This window comes from Macrotis lagotis, chromosome 3 (genome assembly GCF_037893015.1).
Source record: "Macrotis lagotis isolate mMagLag1 chromosome 3, bilby.v1.9.chrom.fasta, whole genome shotgun sequence".
Taxonomy (NCBI): Eukaryota; Metazoa; Chordata; class Mammalia; order Peramelemorphia; family Peramelidae; genus Macrotis; species Macrotis lagotis.
The window spans coordinates 232,961,200-232,987,015 of record NC_133660.1 but is presented as its reverse complement, the minus strand read 5'-3'; the positions used below and the strand labels follow the sequence as shown (position 1 = coordinate 232,987,015).

Genomic DNA, 25,816 nt, shown 5'->3' with positions numbered 1-25,816 from the left:
GATATCCTGCTCAGCCACAGCAAGGGACAGCTGGAACCCCTGGGAGGTGACCACATAAACAGTAAAGAATAGGAAGTACACAAGTCACTTGTACCAGGGAAACCTTCAAGAGGCCTCAACCAGTGTGATCTCCAGTATCTAATCATGTTTTGTGAAGGCCCAAATAGAGTAAAAGCCAACACACAATTGGCACTTGCAAGAAGGAAATAAAGGATTGAAGCTAACCACCTGAGTTCACAAGAGCAGTGAAGGTGACAAGAAACCAGCTGCCCCATGTAGAATTGATTCAGGGGCCTGGTATTGGAACCCAGACTGCTAATGAGACAACATCAGGGCCAATCTTTGTTCATCCCATGTTAAGGTGCAAAAGGAGATAGAACCTGTCTCTGGCACCAAGTTCCAATATAAGAACTCAGGAAAAAGTGATTAATACAAACGAAAGAAAAGTTCAGAAAGTAAATTCAGAACACAAGTGTAATTCCACAATGAGTACAAGTGAAACCTCAGCAAAAATCATGTCTTTTCCACAAAGATTTTTTTCCGAGAATGAAAAGAAGCAATTTAAAATGAAGAAGGTGATTCTGAGAAACAAACTGAAAAAAAAGTAACTTAGAAAAAGTAAAACTCAAAACCATGGCTTAATGAATAGGTTTTCTAAAATGAGAATGAAATGAACAGAAATCATGATTCATTCAAAAACAAAACAAAAATATTAAAAGAAAATTAAGGGGGTGGCTAGGTGGCACAGTGGATAGAGCACCAGCCCTGGAGTCAGGAGGACCTGAGTTCCAATATGACATCAGACACTTAATAATTGCCTAGCTGTGTGACCTTGGGCAAGTCACTTAAACCCATTGCCTTGCAAAAAAAAAAATCAAAAGGCTGAAAAAATAGATCGTGTTTTAGCTGACTTTGAAAAAAAAAAGTCTTTTTAAGAATCATCAGACTCAGGGCGGCTAGGTGGCGCAGTGGATAAAGCACTGGCCTTGGAGTCAGGAGTACCTGGGTTCAAATCCAGTCTCAGACACTTAATAATTACCTAGCTGTGTGGCCTTGGGCAAGCCACTTAACCCCATTTGCCTTGCAAAAAAAAAAAAAAAGAATTATCAAACTCACTAAAACCTATGACCATACCCCCCAAAAAAATCCTATTGAAATGCAATACTGTAAGAAATGATAAAAGAAAGGGGTTCAGATTCAATATAATCAGCAACTAATGGAGCAGCTAGTGTCATAGTGGATAGAGCACTGGCCCTGGAGTCAGGAAGACCTGAATTCAAATATGGCCTCAGATACTTAATAACCTAGCTGTGTGATCTTGGACAAGTCACTTAACCCTATTGCTTTGTAATAAAACCAAAACCAAAAACAAAAACAAACCAATAATCAGCAACTAAAGAAAAATACAAAGAATCCTATGGTTATTTCCTGAAAAAAAAAAGCAATAAATTGAAAACAATGAAGAATATGATAGCTAAAATCCAAAGCTTCTAAGTAAAAGAAAAACTATTGCCATTAATAAAAAAAAAATTCAAGTGCAAAGAAACTACAATTAGGGGGGCATACAAGGTGGCAGAATAAAGGCAGAAATTCCCATAAGCTCTCCCCAGACCCCACTCCAAATACCTTTAAATTGTGACTCTTACCAAATTCTAGAGTGGCAGACCCACAAAAGACTGAGTGAAATCATTTTCCAGCCCAAGACAACTTGGAAAATCCATGGGAAAGGTATGTTTCACCAGGATTAGAAAAGGCCTGCAGCTCAGTCTGGTCATGTCAGAGTGAAGTGAACCAGCTCCAGTTATCCAGGAACAGCTTGCAGAGTGCCTGGATCCCTAGGGGCACTAGGTCCATGGAAGTGGTTGAGGTTTCCAGATTTCTGAGTACAAAAATTGCCAATGACAATTGGGAGGGTAGTGGAAAACTTTGCCACACCAGAGAAAGCAGAGCCTAGTCCAGTCCAGGTTTTGGTGCAACTCTGGCCCCAGGGGATCAGCATTAGGCCTGGGGAGCCACCTGGCAGGGAGCCACCTAGCAATGAGATACCCAGCAGCTGCTTTTGGAACATAGACAGTAAGGGGATCAGGAGAGATTGAAGAGGTCTGCCTACTAACTTGAGGCAGAACTCTGTTGCTTTGCCCATACTCAGAACCAGGTTGTAGTCTAGGACCCTAGTCCCTGGAAAAGGAGCTTAACTACCGTAGTAGAGCAGGGAATCTCCTCCCAATTCCAGGGTAGAGGAGAACGCTTGTGGTAATCCACAGACCAGAACACAGACCAGAAGAGCAGTGATAGCCTCTCATGAGACTTGGAGGAGTGTCCTCCAAATGTCCCTGAGGGGTGTCCCTGAAAACAGCTCCTCCACCCTAGAAGCAGAGTCCCACTTCAACAAAGAGTTAAATCAAGTCATAAGCTGGGGAAATAGGAAATTACAGAAGAAAAATATCTGACCATAGACAATTACTTTGGTCCCATGGAGGGTCAAAATACAAACTCAGAAGATAATAAAAGCCTGAAAGAAAACAAAGCCTGAAAGAAAAATATGAATTGGTTGCAGGCTTTGGAAGAGTACAAAAAAGATTTTGAAAATTTAATAGAGGAAAAAATTGGGAAGAGAAATGAGTGATGAGAGAAAATCATGAAAATTGAGTCAGCAACTTGGTGAATTACCAAAAAATGCTGAAGAAAAGATCTTAAAAATTAGTTTGGGTCAAATGGAAAAAGCAGTCCAAAAGGTCAATGGAGAGCAATATGTATGCCCAAAGAGCAATAAAACTGCTCATACCCTTTGACCCAGCAATTCCAATTTTAAGTCAATATCCAGAAGAAATTGTAAGAAAAGGGAAAAGTCCTACATGTTCCAAAATATTCATAGCAAAAATATTCTTTTTGTAGTGGCAAAGAACTGGAAATTGAGGGGATGCCCATTAATTGGGAAATGGCTAAACAAGTTGCAGTACGCAAATACTATGGAATACTATTGTTTTATAAGAAACCATAAATGGTCGAACTCTAGAGAAGCATGGAATGATTTATGGGATCTAATGCTGAAGGAAGGGTGTAGAACCAAGGGAACAATGTACACAACAACAACATTGTGAGATGAACAACCTTGATGGAAGCAGTTCCTCTCAGCTGTTCAGAGTTAGAACAATTGTTTTAGACCAGCTCTGGACTATGTTATCCCTATCCAGAGGAAGAAAAACAAAACAAAATGCAAAAAGAACCCCTCAGAATCTGATGAACATTTTATAAAAAATTATCTCTTAAGTATCTCTTTCTCTTAATCCTAATTACTCATACCAAAAATAACTGATCTGTAAAAAAGTTTATCAAAGTATGTATATACAATGCTAACCTGACTGTTTGCCACTGAGGGAAGGGGGTAGGAGAGGAGGGTGGAAGGAAATTTTGTAACTTAAAAATATATATGTGCATATGGAGGAAAATAAATAAAAAATAAAAAAATAAAATGAGAAGGGAATCAGTTTAGTGAGAAATCTTTGTAACATATTTCTCTAATAAACATCTGCTATCTAAACTATATTTAGAATTACTTCAAATATGAAAGAAAGAGGGATTTCCCCAATGGACAAATAGTCAAAGGATAGGAAGAAAAAATTCTTAAAGGAAGAAAAGCAATATAACAATTTCCTGTTAAAAAAACCAATAGTTCTAAACCACTAGTAATAAGAGAAATGCATATTAAAAACAACATTGATGTCCAACCTCACCTATATCAGATTGACAAGGATGACAAAAAGAAAAACAACTATTGGAGATACTATGAGAGAAAAAAGGCATTTTGAGGGAACCATGAATACCATCCTAAATAGCAATATGAAACTATGTCCCAAAAGTCCCAGTATGAGTCAGATATCCCAAAGTTATCAAAAGAGAAAAAGGATCTATATGCACAAAAGGATTCATGATAGAACTCTTTCTTCGAGCAAAACTCTGAAAACTAAGGGGGTGCCCATCAGTTGAGCAACATCTAAACAAATTATAATATATGAAAGTTATGAAATATTACTGTGAAATAAGAAAGATGAATGAGATAGATTTTGAAAAATGGGGAATACATGTGAACTGATTTTAAGTGAAGTGAGCAGAAACAGGAAAGCAACTTGTAAAATGGTTTCAATATTATAAGAAAGATACTTTTGTAAGACCTAATAATTTGGATCAATACACTGATAATATATACTTCTTGATTGACTAGTCATGGACTATTGGTAAAGAATGAACCATACAACTGCAATACAGCAAATGTGTGGTATGCTTTGCTTGGTTAGGTTAATTTGTTAGAAGGGATTTGAAATGTCTGTGTTTGTGTGTGTGTGTGTGTGTGTGTGTGTGTGTGTGTGTGTGTGATGAGAATCTAGAAGAAAACTAATGAAAGTATTGTCCAAAAAAGAGGAGAGGAAAAGAGAGAGGAAAACAAAAGAGAGGAGAGAAAAGGACAGGAAAGAGCATCAGGGATGGTTTTTCAAGAACCAGTCACTGACAGTACAGCTTTAGAACTAATAGATCCTGTATACCTAGACTTATATCTAAAAAAGTAAGATATCAGAGAGGAATGTAAATAAAAAGCAGGAATCCAACATTGTAGACCTGGCTCTTTTGAGGAATGAAATTTCCTTTCAGATTCACATTTATTCCTATGAATGAATGGTATGAAAACTACTAAATCACTGGCCCCCAATGTAAATGGACCCTCATAAAATTGGGGTTCCTTCCCTCTGTAACTATTAAATGCTGGGGTCTCTATTTGCAATTTATGAGGCCATTTTAGTCCCTTACTAATACTGTTCCTAATCAAAAAGGACTAAAAATAAAAAATTTGCCCTAAAAATCACTATTTCTCTTATTTCACATCCCAAATAGCAGATGGATAAATACTGTGGATAAATGGTATTTCCATTGGTGGCCAAGTACTTATGATTCAATTCTATAACAATCCTATTTCTCCTTTAGACCCTGCTACCTGAGAGATCGATTACCTTTTAGGCAAAATAGCCTTTTATCATTCAGAGGTTTAGGCAAAGCAATGTTATCAAAAGCAATTTGTTCTCTAAGCAGAGGGGATAGCTAGGTATGCCAGACTTTTACCATTTAATATAGTCTTACTTTTCCCAGCCTATGAAAAGAAAATAAATACTTCCATAGGGGAAATTAAACTGTTGACAAAGGAGAGGAGAAAGAGGATTGTGATGAGTTTTTTTGTGAAGATCAGACAAAAATGTTAGAAAGAGATATTAATGAAATCACATTAACTCTCACAAAAGCTTTTTGATTTTATTCTTTTAATGTTTCTAGTTCTATATTTATATGTGATTTTATAACATTATATAATATTTTAAAGATTCAAAATTGTTTTTAAGAACATTCATTGACTCTTGATTTTACCCATATTCCACTAGCTCTTAGGAAAATTCCAACAGGCTTCCCTTAACATGGGCATATTGCTGATTTATACTCTTAGCACTGATACCATAGATAGCAATAAACTTTCTGGGCTTTGCTCCCAATTTTCTATTTTGTTACTCAACCACATAGAACAGTCAGGTACATTATATAATTAACCGAATCAATTCAAAAAACATTATGTATCTATGATATTTTTCACATTTTTTATGCTCCAAAGAAAGAAAAAAAAACTTTTAAAAAAGCATTCTCTGTGTTCAAGGAGTTAACATTTTACTACCACAGGTCTCATTTAGAGCTTCATATATATTATATCATAACGCTGAGATGATACAAAGAAAAGAGAAGACTCAATCCTTCACCACAGGAATATTGACAACTACATATAATAGAATCTCTGTAGCAAAAAGGAGGCAAATAAAGGCCTCAAAAAACTACAAGTTTTCTCTGGGGTCCAACTGACAGGACTAGTGTGCTATAGAGGGGAAGCTGATACTTTTTCTATTTTGGGGGCCATGAAACTAATAAAGAATGAGTCTCTTAGCCAATTGTGCATAAGGTAAATTCTCCCTTAAAAATTCTCCCGAATTGATTATTAAAATAAATGTCAAGAGAAACAAAACTTGTCTCAGGTTACAAAATGATCCACTCTGGTTTCTTGGCAGGTTTTCCTATTTCCATGCCTTCTCTTACTTTCATTGCCTTGGAACAAGGCATCCTCCAGATAATCTTACCCTCTGAATATTATAGATATATTTTGGTTTCTGTAAAACATCATTTCCAATGTCTTAGGGTCAGTTTAATTATAAATTATAAACAATAATCAACAATTTATAGGCTTATAAAGCATGTTTCCCACATTCTCTTATTTGAGCTTCACAACAACCTCATGATATAAGTTCCATAGATTATTTCTACTTTATAGAAAAAGAAACTGAAGCCTCAAGACATCAAATGATTGGTCTATGGTTAAAACCAGGAAAAGATACAAGGAGTATTTTCCAGCTTTCATTCCCATCTGAATCTTGGATCATGCTATTCTTCCTATATGAGATCCTTCTTCTCTATCAGGTAAGATACATCTTTCAAGACTCAAAATGAGATGCCTCCGCCTGATTGAAAATTTCTCTGATTACCCCAGATTGCCGATGCCACCCTATTCTTAAGTACTATTTTTAACCTCCAAAGGGATAAATGATATGGTTGAATATATGTGTCAGAGATAGATGTCAAGGACTTCCTCCATATGCAGTTGAGGGAAAAAACATACATTTTGCCTCTTTTCAATCAATTTACTTCAGTGCTGGTGTGCAGTGGCCTGATGAATTAATTCTGAATAAAAACCATGTCACTCTGTGTGAAAGGAAACAAATTGTAAATAGAGGTGCATGAAGTTTACAGCAGCTCATTAGTGGTGGTCCAGATTTTTCCCATGTTCCTTAAGATTGTATGGGACCAGGGCGGCTAGGTGGCGCAGTGGATAAAGCACTGGCCCTGGAGTCAGGAGTACCTGGGTTCAAATCCGGTCTCAGACACTTAATAATTACCTGTGTGACCTTGGGTAAGTCACTTAACTCCATTGCCTTCCAAACAAAACAAAACCAAACAAAAGTGTTAAATTTTCCATAGGCAAGAAAAAAATGGTCACTCATTGGTTTATAAAGATTCATGTCTCATCTCATTAAAATTATAAGTTCAGTGACAGCATGGACTATGTTTTACATTTTCATAGTGACCCATAAGTCCTACCAAAATTATGGGCATGTATTAATATAGGGGCAGCTAGGTGGTGTAGTGGATAGAGTACTGGCCCTGGAGTCAGGAGTACCTGAGTTCAAATCTGACCTCAGATATACTACCTAGTTGTGTGGCCATGGGCAAGCCACTTAACCCCATTGCCTTGCAAAAACTAAAAAAAAAGAAACCCCAAATATAAAGAAATATGCAGAATATAAGAGTTTAAGAGAGTTCAAAAAACATCTGAACAAGTTTCTACAAGACATAAAGGTCATGATTTTTGGAACAACAGGGGATTGATGAGATAGCTCTTTGGCAGGCAGACAGGGAGGAAGAGAGAATATGAGATCTAGCCTCATCCTAAGTCCCTTTGTAGCTTGGTGGTGGTCAAAGGTAATACCTGAGGACATTAGTATGAAAAACCAAGGGAAAATGTCTATTCCCTTTTGCAGATGATGGTCATCACATGCACTGCCTAGAAGGCTTCTCTCTGAGATTAACAATGCATTTTCTTCAACAAATTCCCATAAGGTTTATTATGCTATAAAGATAAGCTTTGTAGTTATCTGAAGTCTTTTGATACAGACTGTTTGTATTAGCTTTTCTCAATGCCTTATCAAACTATTAACTCATACAAACACCAAATTTATTTCACAAGAAGTGCTATCTAACCTTACATTCTCCAAACTATACTTGTGAATATATCTTTTATACCAAGTTTAAGACTTAAATGTAAAACTTTAATGACGATCCCCGTTAACTATCATCTTACTATCTCTGTCCGACAGTGTTGTAGCATGTTGAGATCTTTTTGAATCATATCTCTGTCATCCAGTGTTCTATTTTAAGTTCATATTTGATAAGCATACTTTCTGACTTTGGATGACTGGCAATAAAATAGTCTATAGAATAACACTGTGTACGAATCACTGAATCATTCTGCTATAATCCTTTTATTGTGACTGAACCATTAATGATTCTTTCTTGGGTTTCATTCATGCCACCCAATTATACTAATGTATTTTCTACTTCTGTTTATCTGTTTATATGATTAGTATGAGATATTTTGTCAAATGCTTTGCTAAAATTGAAATAAATGAGAGCCCTACATTATTGGACCAACATTAACAATTTTAAACATGAAAGAAAAAATAATTAGAAAAAGATACTTAAAGATTAAAAATTAAAAAGATAATTAAAATGACACAATTATTTAAATGAGTAATTGAAAATGGGAAATGGAATATAGAAATTATTAAGATACTATGATAATTTCATCTAGTAGCTTCATAAATGTAAATAAATGTCTATAAATATGTATCTTAAATATGACATTTATATTTAAGATATATTATATAATATATTTCTATTTATGTTTTTATAAGAATATTTATAAATATAATTACGAATACAATAAATATAAATAAAATTACTCAGAAAATACCTTAATCAAGAAACATTTGACTTACTTCCCAATGGAAAAATGTCTGCAAATAAATAGGAGATTAGAACATAAATTATATATGAAATTATATGAAGAGGGATGGATATTTCTAAGTAGAATCACCTCACAAAATAAATGAATAATTTTTTTAAAAAACTAGAGAAAGAATAAATTAAAATCCTCAAATTAAATTAGTGAAATCCCCAATGAAATCAATAAAATTAAATGTAAGAATTGAATTAAAAAATAAAACAAGCAATTGGTATTATATAAAAACAATAAAATAGATAAACCATTGGTTAATATGATTCGAAAAAGAGAAAACCAAATTATTAATATCAAAAATGAAGAGTAAATATACCACCAAAATTAAGCAGTTATAGAGTTATTTTGCCCAACTGTATACCAACAAATTCAACAACTTAAGCAAAATGGAAGAATATTTGGAAAAATACAAACTGCCCAGATTAGCAGAAGAGGAAAAAGAATATATAATACCAATTCCTAGTTTTAGTTTTTAATTCAATTTTATTTTTAATTCAGTTCTTAAATTCACTTTTATTAATTTCAATAGATATTTCAATAGATGTTATTTTGTATACTGGGAAAAGAAGGAATCCTTCCTACCAAACTACTTTTATGAAACCAGTATAATGCTGATACCCAAACCAGGAAAAGTAAAAACAAAGAAAATTATAGATCAATTTCATTAATAAATGCAAAAATCCTAAATAAAATACTAGCTAAAAGATTACAACAATGTATTACAAAGATTATATAATATGACCAAGCAGCGTTCATACCAGGAATTCAGAGATGGTTTAATATAAGAAAAACTTCTGATATATTTGATTTTATCAATAATAAAAGTAATAAAAATTATATGATAATATCAATAGAAAAAGCATTTAATAAAGCACAACATTCATTTCTATTAAAACTTGAAAATTCAGGTACTAAAGAATTTTCTTTAAATTGATAAAAAAGCATTTGTTTATGGAAAGCAATTTGGAATTATGTCCAAAGGGCAACAAAAATGTGCATACCCTTTGATCCAGCAATACCATTACTGGGTCTACATCCTAAAGAGATTTTGAAAAAGAGTAAAAACATCACTTGTACAAAAATATTCATAGCAGCCCCGTTTGTGGTGGCAAAGAATTGGAAATTAAGTGGATGTCCTTCAATTGGGGAATGCTTTAATAAACTGTGATATATGTATGTCATGGAACACTATTGTTCTATTAGAAACCAGGAGGAATAGGAATAGGAATTCAGGGAAGCTTGGAAGGATTTGCATGAACTGATGCTGAGTGAGATGAGTAGAACCAGAAAGACATTGTACACTCTAACAGCAACATGGGAGTGATGATCAACCTTGATGGACTTGCTAATTCCATCAGTGCAAGAACCAGGAACAGTTTTGGGCTGTCTGCAATGGAGAATACAATCTGTATCCAGAGAAAGTATTGTGGACTTTGAACAAAAACCAAAGACCTTCGATTTAGGGGAAAAAAACCGTTATCTTATTATATAATTTTGCTATCTCTTATATTTTATTTTTCTTCCTTAGGGATATAATTTCTCTCTCATCACATTCAACTGAGATCAATGTCTACCATGGAAACAATGTAAAGACTAACAGAATGCCCTCTGGGGTGGGGTGGAGCTAGAATGGGGGAAAATATTGTAAAACTCAAATAAAATTTTACTTTAAAAAAAAGCATTTGTTTAAAACTATTAGCAACTATTATTTGTAATAGAGATAAACTAGAAGTCTTCCCATTAAGATCAGGTGTGAAACAAAGATGTACACTGTCACTAATATTATTAAATATTGTTTTGGAAATTCTAACAATGGCAATAAGAAAAGAAAAAGAAGTAGAAGAAATCAGAAGGGACAATGAGGTATTAAACTATCTCTTTTTGCAAATGATATACTTTGAAATTCTTAAAGACAACTAAAAGGTTAATTGAAATAATAATTTCAGGAAACTAACAGGATATAAAGTAAACACATAAATATCAGCATTCCTCTATATTATCAACAGGATCCCATGGGAAGAGATAGCTAGAGATACCCCCTTTAAACTAACTCTAGACAGCAGAAAATAGGAATACACCTACCAAAACAAAACTAAGATCTTTATGAACAAAACTATAAAAAAAACTTTGCACACAAACTCATATTTAAATAAGTGTAAAACTATTAATTGTTCTCGGTAGATAGGGCTAATATAATAAAAATCACAATTTTACCAAAATTAATCTATATATTCAATGCTATCTCAATAAAATTGTCAAAAAACTATTTTAAGGACTTGAAAAAAATAACAAAATTCACTTGAAAAACAAAACGTCAAGAATATCAAAGAAACTAATGGAGAAAAATGTAAAGAAAGTTTACCAGTATTATAACTTAAACTATATTATAAGGCAGTATTTATCAAAACTATTTGATAATGGCTAAGAAATACAAAGGTAGAGTAGTGGAATAGAGTAGATATACTATCTATGGTAAAACAGTATAATAATCCAGTATTTGACAAGTGTGAAAACTTTCCATTTTAGGATAAGAATTCATTATTTGATTTAAAAAATGTTGAGAAAGTTGGAAAGGAGTCTGGCAGAAAGTGTACATAGAACAATATCTTACACCATTTACCAAGATAAGATCAAAATGAATACATGACCAATATATAAAGGAAACTACCTCAAGAAAATTTAAAAAGATGGAACATATTACATATCAAATAGGCATAGGTGGACAATTTATTAACAAACAAGGATTAGTGAATGTTTGAGATTAAAATGGATAATTTTGATTACATAAAATTTTTAAAGTTTTTAAGAAGTGTAGACAAGATGGGAAGGAAAACAGAAACCTAGGCTGGGGATGAGGAGGGGGAGTTTTATAAATAGTTCCTCAGATAAAAGTCTCAAAGAACAAATCTAAGAATGTAAGCTATTCCTTAACTGATAAGTAGTCAAAGGATATGAACAAGCAATTTTCTGTTGAAGAAATCAAAATAATTTATCATCATATTAAAAGAGTTCTAAAACATTATTGATTAGAGAAATGCAAATTAAAACAACCTTGAGATATATTACATCTATCAGATTGGCTAAAATTATAGTAGGAGAAAATAATAAATGATGGAGAGGATGTAGGAAAATTGGGACACTAATTCATTGTTGGTGCAATTGTGAACTGGTATTTATTTTGGATAGAGATTTGGAATTATACTTAGTTATTACACTGACTAGACACTTTGACCCAGTTAGATCTGTTCCCTAAGATGATTAGGGAAAATGGAAAAGAACCAATCTGTGCTAAAATATTTATAGCAGCTCTCCTTGTAGAGGCAAAGAACTAGAAGTTACAAGGATGCCAGTCAATTAGAAAATGGCTAATTAAATTGTGGCATATGTTCATGATGGAATATTACTTTCCTATGGGAAATGATGAGTTCAAAGATTTTAGAAATAAATGGAGAGACCAAGATGAAATAACAAAGAGTGAAATAAGCAGAACTGAGAGAACATTGTATACAGCAACAGTAGTATTGTTTTAAGGACAAATATGAATAATTAAATTATACTAAATAAATGCAAAGATCCTACGAAGGAAGATGCTACTTGAATCTAGAAAGAAATGTTGCTGTAGGTATAGGAAATGATGATTTAGAAAAACTGGAAAAAACTTGGAAAGAGAAACAGATGATGGGAAGAAATAAGCAAAATATGGTGTTACATATATATATGTGTATGAGTGTATATGTACATATATATTTTATAGATATCTGTATATGTACAGCACACTTAACTGTACAGCCTTCTTTAGGATGGAGGGAGGAGGTATGAAGTAAAAAGTGCACAGCCAAGAATAAAAGCATACTAAGAAGGAAGCAAAGAAAAGCTGGGTAGCTTTGAAAACAATGTGTAGTATTTATTATATAGGTTTTCTTGAAATGGAAGTTGAATTGTTTTATATGAATCTAGTTGTGTACATGGAAAATTTTTTTCTTTTCTAATTTTATATTTAAGTGTAAACATTCTTAAATAGGGAAAAAATGCTCCACATGCATTTTGGTTCCTTTTTTCACCTTCAAGTCCATGTTCTGACTTTTCCAACTCATCTCAATCCTATTACTCTGATGTCCATCTAGATTACTCTACTTTTACTCTGTTTGTTTTAGGCATCTAACTCACAGATTAGTTCCCCTGAGACTTTTTTTTAATTTAAATTTATTTATTTTCATTCATAAACATGGATATTTTTAAGTCACAAAATTTTCTTGCGCCCACCCTTCCCACCACCCTCCCCTTAGTGGCAAACAGTCAGGTTAGCAATATACATACATATCTTGGATAAATATGTTTACAGATTTGTTATTTTTGGTATAAAGAATTGGGATTAAGGGAAAGAGATACATAAGAGATAATTTTTATAGTGTTCATCAGATTCTGAAGGGCTGTTTTGTGTGTGTGTGTGTGTGTATGTTTTATTTTGATTTTCTTCCTCTGGATGGGGATAATATAGTCCATAACCAATCAATTACTGTTGTCCTAGCTCTCTGGACTGCGGAGAGGAAGCTGCTTCCATCAAGGTTGTTCAACTCACAGTGTTGTTGTTGATGTGTACATTGTTCTCTTGGTTCTACTCCTTTCGCTCAGCATCAGATCCCATAAGTCATTCCATGCTTCTCTGGAGTCTGACCATTTATGGTTTCTTAGAGAACAATAGTATTCCATAGTATTCATGTAACATAACTTGTTTAGCCATTCCCCAATTGATGGGCATCCCCTCATTTTCCAATTCTCTGCCACTACAAAAAGAGCTGCTATAAATATTTTAGAACGTATAGGACTTTTCCCTTTTTTTATAATTTTTTTATAATTATAATTTTTTATAATTCCTTCTGGATATAGACTTAGAATAGGAATTGCTGGGTCAAAGGGTATCAACAGTTTTACTTCTCTTTGGGCATAGATCCATATTGATCTCCAGAAAGGCTGGATCTGTTCACAATTCCACCAGCAATGCATCAATGTCCCAGTCCTCCCACAACCTCTCAAACACTGATCATTTTCCCTTTTTCTCATCTTGGCCAATCTGATAGGTATGAGATGATTGTTGTTTTAATTTGTATTTTTCTAATCAATAATGATTGGAGAATTTTTTCCATTGATTATATAAAGTTCTAATTTCTTCAGTTGAAAACTATCTGTTCATATCCTTTGATCATTTATCAATTGGGGAATGACTTGTGACATTATAAATTTGATGCAATTCTCTATATATTTTAGAAATGAGGCCTTTATCAGAACTCCTAATTGTGAAGATTTTTTCCTAGCTTTCCATTTTTCTTCTAATTTTGGCAGCATTAATTTTATTAGGGCAAAACCTTTTTTTCATTTATTATAGTAAAAAATCGTTCATTTTGCAATTTATAATGTGCTCTAATTCTTGTTTGGTCATAAATTTATCCCTTTTCCATAGATCTGATAGATAAAGTATTTCTTGGTCTATTAAATTATCTGTGGTATCCTCCTCCAGAGGACTTGGTTCAGTGTTTAAATGGTTCTGATCTGCTGGAATCAGAGTATGCTAGCCCCCTAGTGTCTACTTTAAAAATTGAGTATATTCACAACAAACTGATCCAGGATGTTCAGGACCAAAGGGAACGAGAGTGCTTTCATGACTGTAATGACTCATTTCAAGACAAAGAGGATCCTTGTTAGAAGAGTCAAAAGACAAACTGGCTTATGATGTGAATCCCTCAGAGCTAAAGAAAAAATAGCTACTGAGACTGAAAAAAAAAATGAAGAGAAATAGAAAAGAAGACAGGAGAGCACCAGACTAAAGGAAGAATCAAGTCAACAGTTTAAGAAAGGAGATTGCATAGAAGCAGAAAATTCATAGAGCTGCGTTCTTCAAACTAGACCTGCCAACTTTCAAAAAGACAGATCAGTTTCTACTTTCAAACTGAACTGTTGCAAAGATGAAATAGAACCAAAAAAATATGCTGCTAACAGTGAGCGCAGCAAAGCATTGAATTGAATCCCAGTTATATCAGGGCAATATTGAGGAGAGCCCTAGAAGATTACAATTCTGTTCTAGGAAAAGATTTATCAATATATCCTTGCATGAGATTACCTAGGCAATTAAAGAATGGAACAAAAAACTAAAGGCAGCAATATTAGGTAAATTAAAAGATCCTGGGGACTTGGTTCTTCAACCTTTTGGACTATCTACAGAAAACTTCCAGGTCAAGCAAGATGCCTCAGCTAGTTCCTACTCTATTAATTTGATTCAAAATCCAAAACAATAACAACAGATAACGTGAGAAAATCATAGGACCATTCATAAAAGTTGACTTGGAAATTGTGTGCAGCTTGTTAAGTTAGCAAGGGTAAAGGCATTGTTAATGTTTAACTTGTAAAAGCATCTAAGGGAAAAGCTATTCAACATAGCACTGCACTTCTTTTCTCTATTGTTTTACTGACAGAGGGAAATACATTTACTGATGCAATGGGCCTAATTTTATCTCCATTTTTATGATGTAAGTTACTATCCTTGTTGCCCTCTGAAAGTCATTTTCTTCTTCCCTGAGGAAGCTGGCAAAGCAAGGCTGACTCCTGAGCAACACAAAACCATTTCCTCTTGTTCAATCCTAGGAAATAGTTCCTTGAACCAACCAGATCTGTCACATGAAAGAGGAAGCAAGAAGGAAAAGTAGGCTTAGAATTTGGGATTCCAAAGGCTTATAGGATACATGTGTGTAGAAAGATGGTGGTTTCATTTTTGGCCCAACAGATGATGTCTGCAGTTTTAGTGTTCATATAATTTTCTCTCCAGAAGTAAGAGTATTTGTATAAAATCTAGAAGAGAGGAAGCCATATACTGGAAAAATCAAAAGAATAAAGTGAGAGTTTATTCAGGATGGAGGAGACAGTATTTTTGAAGTCAATAGAAAAAAAAGTAAGTAGAGAATGAAAATAAGTGAAAGAGTGAGGTGAGACGAAGATAATCTGTTCCAGGGAACAGGATCATGTGAACAATTTCAGGGGTGAGCCTTGCTAAGGAGTTAAGACCACTTCATCATTGAGACATGGGTGAAGGAGAAAAGTAGTAGCAAAAGGTATCCAAGTGACAGAAGAGAAGGAAGAATTGGTCTCAATTTTCTCTGAATAAAAGCTGAGAACAGAAGAAGGGGGAATTGTGAGTATTTTGAGGATGGTTGAAAAGGTTTGAAGAGCTATGATGGACATTGAGAGAGAAAGTTGATAAAGAAGGTGTAGCAAAAGGGACTAACATAGTGATGACCCAATTGAGGTTGTGGCACATAAATCAGTGATGGATTCAATCAGAATGGTTACAAAAGCAACAAATGGAGGGAGTGATATAAGACTGAAGCTTCTGGGGCGGCTAGGTGGTGCAGTGGATAGAGCACTGGCCTTGGAGTCAGGAGGACCTGGGTTCAAATCCAACCTCAGACACTTAATAATTACCTAGCTGTGTGGCCTTGGGCAAGCCACTTTAACCCCATTTGCCTTGCAAAAACCTAAAAAAAAAAAAAGACTGAAGCTTCTGTGTGACTTTCTGTGGGTGTAAAAGGTGAATAGATTGAATGGTAAGGGTAATTGATGAGAATCAATATGTATGTTGAAGTCCCCTAGTATGAAGGCAAAAACTAGACAGGAAAAAAATTGTTAGCCAAGTATTCAAATCATTGAGGATGAGAGTGCCTTAGGGATCTGTAGACAACAGTTAACAGAATTCTGATTAGATGTTAAATATGAATAGTCTGAACCTTTAAAGGAAAAAAGAAGGAAGAAAGAGATCCTGGAAGCGACAATGGAAAGTAAGGAGCATTCTAACTCTACCGCCCAGACCAGACAGCTGAAGAGAATGAAAGAAGGTACAGCCAGTACTAGAAAATGTGACCAGGGAGACTGAATCATCAAGGAAAAGCAGGTTTTGAAAAGAGCTAGTAGATAAAAAATGGGAGAGGAATAGATTTAAGATGAAGTGTAGTTTATTGTCTTGGAACAGACATTACTGAAGTCACAGTAAAAAAGTCAGATAGAGTTAAAGTGAAACTTTGGTATGGGAAGGTTAGGAGTCCTTTTTGTGATAATTGAGAATTAGAATTAAAGTGAATACCTATCAATTGGGGTAAGACTAAACAAACTATGGTACATGAATGGAATGGAATAGTATATTATTATGCGCTAAGAAATGGTCTGTGTGATGAATATAGAGAAGCAGAGAAAGATAAATAAGTATTGAAGAATGAATAGAAGAGAATATACACAATAACTACAACGCAAAAGAAAAGAATAACTATCAAAGAGAAAAAGGAAATCTAGCAATATTAGAAAAACCAAACTGGACTTAAATGAAGAGGTATGAGAGGACACCCCCAAGCACCCCTTGATGGGAGGTTCACAGGTTTTAAACATTGCCCATGTTTTTGAACTTTTTTGATGCATCTCTCAGTTCTGCTGATCTTTTTTCTTCTCTAAAAAAATGCTATTTGTGGGTACACAGGCTATTCTAACAGCCACGACACAAATCATTTCCAAGTAAACTGCCACCTGGACAGTCTCAGGAGCTGGCACGCCGCCCTGAGAGATAAGGTGCGCTGGAGTCCTTGGGAGCTGGACATTCCACCCCACAGACCAAAGGCACTAGACACAGCTGTGTTTTACCACCGCCTCCCTAATGTACTCCTTTATCCTGTAACGCAAGATGCTACTTGTGCACCCCCATTCCCTCAATTATTCTTTGTTCTACCACGGAAGACGTAACAGCATATATGTAATCGCTAAGCAGTAATAAAATTGAGCTGGAGGCATAAGGCAGTGGTGGCTTGACTCCTTATTCTCAGCTCCCCTCCAGGAGGGAGGTCATCACTGTGGGCCCCAAGGTGAAGCAAGCCACAACAGCTATTTGTTCCACAGTATGGCTCTTAGGAAAGGAATACCTGGGAAAACTATAATGATGTTTATTAAAAAGTCATTTGATTATACATTTGAAATCCTTTTCATTTTTGATAATAGTGATTTGGTTTTCTTCACTCACTTCAAAAATTATATTAATTAATGGTTTCTCTAATTTATTGTGTTTTTTCATAACTAACTCCTATTCAATTGTAATCTCATTTTCATTTTTTCAGATTTCAGTTTGATGTGGAATCAAGGATTTTTAATTTTTTTCTTTTTCTATTTTTTAATTATTCATTAAATTCATTGATCTGCTTTCTCTATTTTACTGACATTAACATTTAGACATAAAAATTTTCCTCTGATTACTTCCTTTGATGCATTCTATAGGTTTTTTTATGTCTCATTACTGTCATTCTCTTTAATGAAATTATTGATTTATTCTATTATTTTTTTCTTTAACACATTCATTCTTTTTTTTAAACACATTCTTTTTTTTTTTTTCCACACAATTGGTTTATTGGCTCTTCATCCAAACACTCAGCCCAGAAAGGGACAGGCTAGAAGTAAGTGCAGCTTTACTCAAAGCCTCCCCTCTATTCTGGAAGGGGGGGGGGGGGGTGGGGGGGGGCTGATATCTTACATATATTAGCCAAGGGGGAAAATTTTCCTTTTCTGGAAAGTAAATTTTTAGATAGAATCTCAGATACCTGAATTCCAAACTGGAAGTCATTTTTCTCTCTAAGGCTTCTTTATCAAGACAATTAGGACAGCCACTCTCTCCTTAGCTCCTTAACAAGAGAGAGCGGAACAACATAATACAGTTTTACTGGGATCTGGGATTGCTTTACCCTTCCAGAGACACTGAGGTACCCTAAGTTAGGGAACGGAGCCCTAGCTCACAAGACACGATCATAGATATAAAATCTCAGCAATTCTGAGTCCACTTTCCAGAAGGAGACAAACATATAAGATTCAGTTCCTGGAGTCAGGCTACCTAACTCTTGGGGGATCTCCCTTACCCCTCAACATCTCCTAATTGAGGAGCTCACCCCAGATTCCTGAGTTCTCTCTCCCTGGAGAGCCAGAAATTAGGGCAAGGGAGTAGGGAGGCAGACATAAACAAGACTTGCCCCAGAGGATGAAGCACGGATCAAACAAAATAAATAAGTTATGGGGCTGGTCTCAAGTCTGGTGCACCTCATGGAACATGAGTTCACGGGGGATGGCTGTCTCTGGACCAAACTTCATGGCTGCTCGTCGCTCAAAGGCAGCAACGTTCTGTTGCACAACCTCATCGAAGAACATGGTAGCCAGCTGAGAGTGGAGCGGTGATCGAAACTCAAAGGAAATGGAAAAGTCCACAGTACAAGTTCGGGAGTAGGTGGGAAGACCAGGGCTGAACCTCCAGATGGTCTCTAAATGGTTGAAGAGTTTGCCATCAGTGCAGACAGCCTTGACCATATGTGGTTTGACCATGGAGACAGCTGAGGTGTAACGTTCCACAACAGGTGGGAAGCCAACCTCCAACTGAGCCTTCAGGTGACCTTTTCGGCCAGATACTACTAAAGACTTCTTACACCGAGGTACAAACTCCCTATACTCCTGGACATTGGACACCACTTCAAACATTTCCATGTATTGAGCACCACTGACTGCAGACACAACCCCTCCATCCTAGGATCCCGGGGATCAGGTGACCTCCCCAAACCTCAGGGGCAAATTCTCCCCATAATCCTGCGTAGGCCTTGAGCTTGTTGGTGAAGGGGGCGGCGAAGCCCATGAAGGAGCGGCTGCGGGGCAGGCGGGCCTCGGCCCCCCAGGCCCGGGCAGCCCCTGGCAGCCCCGGGCAGCCCCGGGCAGCCCCGGGCAGCCCCGGGCAGCCCCGGGCAGCAGGAGGCTGCAGGAAGGTGAGGAGCCTGGGGGAGAGGAAGGAGACGTCGTCAGCCGGGCCGGGGCTCCCCGCCCCCAGCACCAGCTGCGGCCCGCCGGGCCCCCTGGCCAGGCAGTCCCGAGTGCTAAAGGTCCGGGGCCGCGGAGGCCAGGCCGGCGCTGAGGCCGGGCCCCACCCCACGGCGGCCCCGGCCCCGCTTCCTAAACACTTTCTTTAAGAATAGGTTGTTTACTCTTCAATGAATTTTTAATCTGTATTCCCATGGTCCCCTATTGAATACAATCTTTATCGCACTGTGATCTGGAAAAGATACATTTAATATATGTTTTTCTGTATTTAACGATAAGGTTTTGAAGCACTAATATAGAGACAATTTTTGTACAAGTACTATGTACCATTAGAAAAGGTATATTCCTTTCTATTCCCATTTAATTCTCTCCAAATATCTATCAAATCTAGCTTATTTAAAATTCTTTTCATCTCCTTGAGTTTTTCCTGATTTATTTTTTATTAGATTTATCTATAATAGTGAATTCCTCCATGATTATAGTTTTGTTATCTATGTCTACCGATAATTCCTTAAGCTTTTTCTTTAAAAATTTAAATACTATAGAATTTGGTGTCATGGAAGTTTAGTATTGATATTACTTTGTTATCTATGGCACCATTTATCTTAAGGTCCTTTCCCTGTTTATCTTTTTTTAAATTAAATCTATTTTAGCTCTAACTTTGTCTAAGATCATGATTGCTATGCCTACTTTTTTTGTCTTTCACATCAGTTAAATTATAGTAAATTCTACTCTAGCACTTTATTTTTACTTTTTGGTATCTCTCATTTTTAAATGTGATTCTTGTAAACAACATATTTTCAGATTCTGCTGTTAGTTTGTTTTATGAATGCGTTCATTCCATTCATATTTAAACATAATGACTAATTGTATATTTCATTCATTCTTTTTCCTTTGTCCATTGTTCTCTTCCTCTTTTTCCCTATCCTTCCTCAAACTTCTGATTTACTTCTGATCTTTGCCTCCCTAATCTGCCCTCTTCTAAAAGTCCATGTCTTATCACCACCCCTTACTCTTCTATGCCACAATCTACCCACATTTCTAGTAGTCCCTTCTTAATCCTGTCCTTTCACTCTTCTTTTTCTAAGTTAAGAAAACGTTTATATCCTTCTAAGTATATATGTTATACCCTCTTTAACTCAGTTCTGATGAGAAACTAGTTCTAGCACTACCAGCCCTCAACTCCTACCTGCCTCCACTACAAGAGTTCTTCCATTAATGACTCATTCGTCTGAGATAATGGCTCTACTTCTCATCTCCATATTCAATTTTATTATTTAGGATCATCCCATCACACAAAGGATTAGAAAAAAAAACAGTCTAAACAATAGCAATTGTTTCATCACATAAAAGAATATCTACAATTTGTACCTCCATTTTTCTCCTCTCAATTTCTCCTTGTTTAAATTCTTTCTTTTAGTCTTAAATTTTAATCAGAAACTCTACTTTTTAAAATTATCAATGATTACTAAATTACTCAAGTTAAAAACCTTTCCTCCATATTTCTTGACCACTCTGAGGGTTTTCACATTGTCAATTACTGTCTTACCCTTGATACTTTGGTCTCTTTAGTTTCACGAAATCACTCTTTCTTGGTTCTTCTCCTACCTATCCTATTATTCCTTCCCAATCTCCTTTTTTGTATCTTCATCCAAGTCACACCTGCTTAAGGATGACCCATAAGATTCTGTTGTGGACCCTCTTCTCTTTTCCCTTGCTTCAGTTTCACTTGTGGATTGCTTTAGCTTTTCTGGATTCAGTTATCATCCTGGGCTGATGATTCTCAAATCTACTTACCCAAATCTAACTTTTCTGTTCATCTCCAATCTCATATTTCCAATTGTCTAGTAGACATCTTGGACTGGATATGCTGTAGACATAAAACTGACCCTTGACTACAGTCAATCTAATAAAATGAAATAAAAAAGTTAAAAGTAATCTACCTTGATTGAAAAAACATTTTACAAATTCAAAGTAAGGGAAGCATAGTTTATTTTTTTAGATTTATTTTTTTTAATTTATCTTCCTCCATTTGTATGTGTATATTTCCAATTTATGTAGTTTCCCTCCACCCTCCCTTTCCAACCCCCCCCCCCCATAGTTAGGAACAGTCAGGTTAGCACTTTACATACATATTTTATTAAATATATTTACAAATTAGTAGTTTTTGGCATGAGGGTGTTTTTTCCTGTGTATTTTGTTTTGTTTTTCTTCCTCTGGTTGGGGATAATATAGTCCATAACCTGTCAAATACAGTTGTGCTAGCTCTCTGGACTGCCGAGAGGGGTTGCTTCCATCAAGGTTGTTCATCTCATAATACTGATGTGTAAATTGTTCTCTTGGCTCTATTCCCTTCACTCAGCATCAGATCCTATAAGTCATTTCATGCTTCTCTGGATTCTGACCATTTATTCTTTCTTATAGAACAATAATATTCCACAGTATTCATGTACCATAACTTGTTTAGCCATTCCCCAATTGATGAACATCCCTTCAATTTCCAACTCTTTGCCACTTCAAAAAGGGCTGCTATGAATATTTTGGAACATGTAGGACTTTTTCTATTTTTTTACTATTTCTTCTAGATATAGTCCTAGAACTGGAATTGCTGGGTCAAAGTATATAGACAGTTTTATAGATCTTTGGGCATAGTTCCATATTGCTCTCCAGAAAGGTTGGATCCATTCGCAACTCCACCAGCAATGCATTAATGTCCCAGTCCTCCCACAACCTCTCCAACATTGATCATTTTCCCTTTTTCTCATCTGGGCTAATCTAATAGGTATGAAATGGTACCTCATTGTTGTTTTAATTTGCATTTCTCTAATCAATAATGATTTGGAGCATTTTTTCATATGCTTATATATAGCTTTAATTTCTTCATTTGAAAACTGTCTGTTCATATCCTTTGGTCATTTATCAATTGGGGAATGACTTGTGATCTTATAAATTTGATGCAATTATATATTTTGGAAATGAGACCTTTATCAGAATTCCTAATTGTGAAGATTGTTTCCCAGCTTTCTGCTTTTCTTCTAATTTTGGCAGTATTAATTTTATTAGTGCAAAAACTTTTTAATTTATTATAGTCAAAAATCATTCATTTTGCAATTTATAATGTGCTCTAATTCTTGTTTGGTCATAAATTTATCCCTTTTCCATAGATCTAATAGATAAAGTATTTCTTGGTCTATTAAATTATCTATAGTATTGCTGTTTATGTCTAAATCCTGTAACCATTTTGACTTTATTTTGGTATAGGGTGTGAGATGTAGATCTATGCCTAGTGTTTGCCATACTATTTTTCAGTTTTCCAAACAATTTTTATCAAATAATGAGTTCTTATCCCAGAGGCTAATGTCTTTGGATTTGTCAAACAGATTGCTGTAGTCATTAACTGTGTTTTCTTTTGAACCTATCCTAATCCACTGATCCATTACTCTATTTCTTATCCAGTACCAGGCAGTTTGATGACTGCTGCTTTATAGTATAGTTTCAGATCTGGTAGAGCTAGGCCACCTTCCATTACATTTTTTTCACCAGTTCCCTTGTTATTCTTGCCCTTTTGTTACTCCAGATGAATTTTGTTACTATTTTTTCCAACTTAGTAAGGGATTTATTTGGTAGTTTGATTGGTATGGCACTGAATAAGTAATTTAATTTGGATAGAATTGTCATTTTTTTATTATATTAGCTCAGTCTAACCATGAGCATTTGGCATTTTCCCAATTATTTAGAACTGACTTTATTGGGTGAGAAGAGCTTTATAATTGTGTTCATACAATTTCTGGGTTTGTCTTGGGAAGTAGATTCCCAAGTATTTAATGCTATCTTCAGTTTATTTAAAATGGCATTTCTATTTCTATCTCTTGTTCTTGAGCTTTGTTGTTCATATATAGAAAGGCTGATGATTTATGTGGGTGTATTTTATGTCCTGCTATTTTACTGAATTTGTTAATTGTTTCAAGTTGTTTTTTAGATGATTTTCTCAAGTTCTCTAAATATACCATCATATCATCTGCAAAGAATGAAAATTTTGCTTCCTCATTACCTATTCTAATTCCTTCAAATTCTTTTTCTTCTCTTATTGCTACTGCTAGCATTTCTAATACTATATTGAATAGTAACGGTGATAGTGGACATCCTTGTTTCATCCCTGAATTTATTGGAAATGTTCCAAGTTTATTCCCATTAAATATAAATTTTGTCGTTGGTTTTAGAAGGAAACTAAAAGAAACCTCCATTTATTCCTATATTTTCTAGTGGTTTTTAATAGGAATAGATGTATTTTATCAAAGGCTTTTTCAGCATCTATTGAGATAATTATATGGTTTCTGTTGGTTTTACTGATGATATGTTTAATTATGTTGAGCGTTTTGCTAATGCTGAACCAACCCTGCCTAACTGGTATAAATCCAACATGATCATGGTGTATTATCTGGTAATAACTTGCTGTAGTCTCATTACTAAAATTTTATTTAAGATTTTGCCATCAATATTCAATAGGGAGATTGGGCTATAATTTTCTTTGACTGTTTTGGTTCTTCCTGGTTTAGGTATCAGCACCATGTTGGTGTCATAAAAGGAATTTGGTAGAACTCCTTCCTCTCCTATATTTTTCAGTAGTTTATGTAGAATAGGAATTAATTGTTCCTTAAATGTTTGGTAGAATTCACTTGTAAATCCATCTGAACCTGGAGACTTTTTCTTAGGGAGTTTATTAATGGTTTCTTCAATTTCTTTTTCTGAAATGGGGTTATTTAAGTAATTTATTTCCTCTTCTGTTAAGCTGGGAAGTTGGTATTTTTTTAAAAATATTCATCCATTTCACTCAAGTTGTACAATTTATTGGTATACAATTTGGCAAAGTAGTTCCTAACTACCTCTTTAATTTCCTCCTCATTGGTGGTTAGTTCACCATTTTCATTTTTGATAGTGGTTATTTGGTTATCTTCTTTCTCTTTTTTAATCAGATTAACCAGAGGTTTGTCTATTTTATTAGCTTTTTCATAAAACCAACTCTTAGACTTATTTATGAGATCAATGGGGTTTTTTTGCTTTTTATTTTATTAATCTCTCCCTTGATGTTCAGAATTCTAGTTTGGTATTTAATTGGGGATGTTTAATTTGTTCTTTTTTCTAGCTTTTTTAGTTGCATACCCAATTCATTGATTTCTTCTTTGTCTATTTTATTCAAATAGGTAGTTAGAGATATAAAGTTTCCTCTCAAAACTGCCTTGGCTGCATCCCATAAATTTTGGTATGATGTCTCATTATTATCATTTTCTTGTGTATAATTATTGAGTATTTCTATTATTTGCCATATGATCCACCCATTATGTAAGATAAAGTTATTTAATTTCCAATTAGTTCATGGTTTATTTTTCCCTGACCTTTTATTACATGCAATTTTTATTGCATCATGATCTGAGAAGTATTTATTATTTCTGCCTTTCACCATTTGATTTTAAGGTTTTTGTGCCCTAGTACATGGTAAATTTTGATGAAGGTGCCATGTACTGCCAAGAAAAAGGTATATTCTTTTCTGTCCCCATTAAGTTTTCTCCAGAGGTCTAACATATCTAGGTGTTCTAAAATTTCATTCACCTTCTTAAATTCTTGTTTATTTTGTTATTAGATTTATCTAGTTCTGAGAGAGAGAAGTTGAGGTCTCCCATTATTAAAGTTTTGCTGTCTATTTCTCCTTGTAATTCACTCAACTTTTCCTCTAGGGACCTGAAAGCTATCCCACTAGGGGCATACATGTTTAATAATGATATAGCTTCATTTCCAATGGTGCCTTTTAAGAAGATGTAGTTTCCTTCCTTATCCCTTTTAATGAGATTGATTTTTGCTTTTACTTTGAGATTACTATCCCAGATTTTTTTACTGCAGTTGAGGCATAATATATTTTGTTCCAACTTTTTACCTTTACCCTATATGTATCTCTCTGCTTCAAATGTGTTTCTTGTAAAAAACATGTTGTAGGGTTCTAGTTTTTAATCCATTCTGCTATCTATTTCCATTTTTATGGACAGTTCATCATATTCACATTTATAGTTAAGATTACTAATAATGTGTTTCCCTCTATGCTGTCTTTCTCCATTTATATTTATCTCTTTCCTTTTCTCTGATTCCTCCTCACCAAAATTTCACTACCTTTCCCCTTTGATTTATTTTTTAAAAACTTAAATTTCAGTTTATGTTCACTTGTACCTTCCCTTCTCTTTTATCAGTCTTTTCTTCCCTTATCTTTCCCTTTCCCAGTTCCCCCCCCCCCCCCAATAGATTAAG

General features: G+C 34.9%; 2 pseudogenes; one reads left to right on the top strand and one right to left on the bottom strand.

Moving 5' to 3' along the window:
- The first annotated feature begins 1,898 nt into the window (after positions 1-1,898).
- Positions 1,899-14,953, top strand: LOC141519332 (tetratricopeptide repeat protein 1 pseudogene; annotated as a pseudogene).
- Positions 14,954-18,068: 3,115 nt separating this feature from the next.
- Positions 18,069-21,342, bottom strand: LOC141519331 (coenzyme Q-binding protein COQ10 homolog A, mitochondrial pseudogene; annotated as a pseudogene).
- Positions 21,343-25,816: the final 4,474 nt, after the last annotated feature.